The sequence below is a fragment of the Periplaneta americana genome, chromosome 3 (genome assembly GCF_040183065.1).
Source record: "Periplaneta americana isolate PAMFEO1 chromosome 3, P.americana_PAMFEO1_priV1, whole genome shotgun sequence".
NCBI lineage: Eukaryota > Metazoa > Arthropoda > Insecta > Blattodea > Blattidae > Periplaneta > Periplaneta americana.
In genome coordinates, this window is record NC_091119.1 from 22,536,941 (window position 1) to 22,540,391 (window position 3,451).

The window sequence follows — 3,451 nt, forward strand, 5'->3', positions numbered from 1 at the left end:
CACTGTGTATATACTCTTGGACTGAAATTTTAATTATTTTTAAAATTATAGTGTATTTAAATTAAAAATAAAGGAATAACTGAAAGTACAATTCAGGAAATTAATTTCAAAGGAAACTATCAAACAGATATTACTATTTAGAAAAAGCAATTTTTAACTATCGCATTTTTGTGGAAGGTATCTCAATTCTGACAGCAATGAATTTCTCGCTTTTCACCTATGTTTTATTCCAGGTATTCTGCTCGTAAAATTCTGTTGAGTGCTGTTGGAATGATTAAAACTCTGCATATTGTCAATTTCTTAGAAGAGGAAATATTTTAAAATTGTGGAATCGACTGCAGTGTTCAAGCCCTCCATGATGATGAGCAATTAAGGCAAGTGACGTGCGTGTTTTGTTCTCTACACGTGTTTATCACATTCTGTTTTGAAGTGGGCAGGCAGCGACTCTGGCCGGTCCATGCCTCATCTCGCAGCGAGCAAGGGATGCTGCTGCTGCTGCTACATCAGATGATCCGATTCAATCCCGTACACCGCGGGAAGTCGCATTGCCAGGGGTAGGGTGTAGAGAGAGACGACAGGGGTGGAGGGTGGGTGGGACAGGGATGAATAGCGGTGTTGTCATATCGCTCTTCCTGGCGGAGGGGTGGGAGATTCTCCCAACCCTTATTATGACAACCTGTGTACAGTCAGGTAACCAAATATCGCTCGTACGTTAATACCTACGAATTTTTGTTTATTCGAATTTTGAGCCTCGACAACGAATTTCACATAAAGGCACATTTACAATAGAAATTAATTTAGTAGTAGTATTTATTTATTTAACCTAGTAGAGATAAGGTCGTCAGGCCTTCTCTGCCCCTCTACCAGGAGATTCCAATTATAATATGAAGAATAAATTTACAATTAGTATTAGATTTACTGTTACAATTACAAATAAAATTACAATATTAAATTTACAATTACAATTACAATAAAAATTAAAGTACGAAAAGATTACCTGACTAATGAAAGCTAGATAATTTATCATAGAAAAACAAAGAATATTTTATATTTACTGAATTACAAATTAAATCTAGAATAACAAAATTGTATAGTGATGAAATTATCGGATATTGAAATATTTTGTGATAGATTAAGGAAACTATTTACAAGAAATCAATTACCGACCAAGTGCCTAGTTAGTTTGCGTTTGAATTCAATTTTATTTCGACTGTCCCTGATGCTGGCAGGCAGCGAATTCCAGAGTCTTGGCAGGGCTATTGTGAAAGAGGATGAGTATGAGGATGTGCGATGAGATGGTATTGTTAGTATTAATCGTTAAGTAACAACATAAAACTTAACCCTTTACTACGTGGTGGGAAGTATATTTCCTCCCACCACGACCACCACCACGACCACCACCACCACCACCACCACCATCATCATCATCATCATCATCATCATTAGGGCTAGGATTTTGATGACCTATAAATCATGAAAAAAAGGTCCTAAAAACAATGCATTTATGACCTAAAAAGCTTTCAAAAATGCCCTTAAAATGCCCTAAAAATTTATCTTACACAATTGCCTTAGTAGGAAAAGAGGTTTTGTACTACTTAATATTTAGACTAATCATTAAATTAAATTTTACATAATTTTTCCTAAGTAGTACACTTTAATTAATTATTTTATCTGTTGTAGTTTCCATGTATGATCGTTCACCTCTGCGTCGGCATGTGAACGTAAGGTCAGCAGTCGGCTGGTCGGTCTTGGCCCTTCATGGGCTGTAGCGCCATGGATTTACTTTACTTTAGTTTCCATATAGTCTACCACAAGGCCACTCTTATCTGGAATTAACAGGTATAGGCTAGAGGAGTCTATATTGAAGGGGTGGTTGCCCTGATCCATTACGTGGGGTGTACTACGTTAAAATGGCAATATTTGGGTAGAAAAAGATTACAATAGTATACAAAATAATGGGTATTAATGGACAAAATATGTAAAGAAAATATCAAAGGAAAAAAACATTATTTTTCATTAATAATGGGGATTTATGACCAAAATTAAATGAAAATGCTTAACAAATGACCGAATAAAACAAAAGATGCTCTTATGAGTTGAAACAGGCAAAACATGCAAAAAATGCCCTAACAAATATGTCTTAAAACACTCAGTTCATCTGATGTAGTTTCCATGTATGATCGTTCACCTCTGCGTCGGCATGTGGACGTGAGATCAACAGTCGGCTGGTCGGTCTTGGCCCTTCATGGGCTGTAGCATCATGGATTTACTTTACTTTTAGTTTCCATGTAGTCTACCACAAGGCCACTCTTATCCGGAATTAGCAGGTATAGAGGAGTCTATATTGAATGGGTGGTTGGACTGATCCATTACATGGGGTGTACTACGTTCAAATGGCAATATTTGGGTATAAAAAGATTACAATAGTATACAAAATAATGGGCATTAATGGACAAAATATGTAAAGAAGATATCAAAGAAAATAAACATTATTTTACATTAATAATGGGGACTTATGACCAAAATTAAATGAAAATGCTTAACAAATGAACGAATAAAATAAAATATGCTCTTATGAGTTGAAACAGGCAAAAAATACAAAAAAAAATGCCCTAACAAATATGTCTTAAAACGCTCAATTTATCGCATAACATATAAATATTAAAGCAACTATGTTTCTGGCTTACTAGAAAAAAGATGCAATTTCATCAAAATCCTAGCCCTGTTCATTTCTTAATCTTAATAGGCGATGTTTGGATCCTGTGTCTCAACTCTTATATTCAATTATTATCTTAACGTGTGCTCGATTACACTAACCTCTAGCGCTTGAACGCGGAACTAAACTCCGGCGCACAGAGAAACAAAAGAGGAAAATTCACTGAGTGTCCATTCTGTATTCGCTGACGCCTCAGATGTTGCATACACCACCGCCAATGCTAAAGATAAACGTCCTATAAATTGTGATGTAATTGAGATTTCATACCTTCCCGTGCTTCTAACCATATTCGAATATGAAGACGGATCAAGAGGAGCTCAAACACAGAGACGAGCTAATGATATGAGTAAGCAAGCATCTGTGATTGACAGATCAATTTAATAAAAATCCTCTTCCTTTGTTGGTATAATAGGTGCAGGGAAGGTACATGGCCCGTGCTCTTCAGAATCGTCCGTTCCGTGAGAAAATCGTCGATATGGAAGGGAAGAGAAGGATGTCTGCGGGCCTGATATGTGGGCAGGATGCGGGGACTTTCCTTCCATGGTTCAAACTCAGATCAATTTCCCTGTGCTACCAACACAATTACCGAATTATTCAATCATCTGTAAATTAATCGAAGTTTATGATCTCAACGGAGCCGGTGTCAATTTCAAAGCAAATGGGGGTTTATCTATGTCATAGGTACTGGATATGCATCTCTTACTTTGAGTTTATCCTATGTTGCCTTAAGGCAGG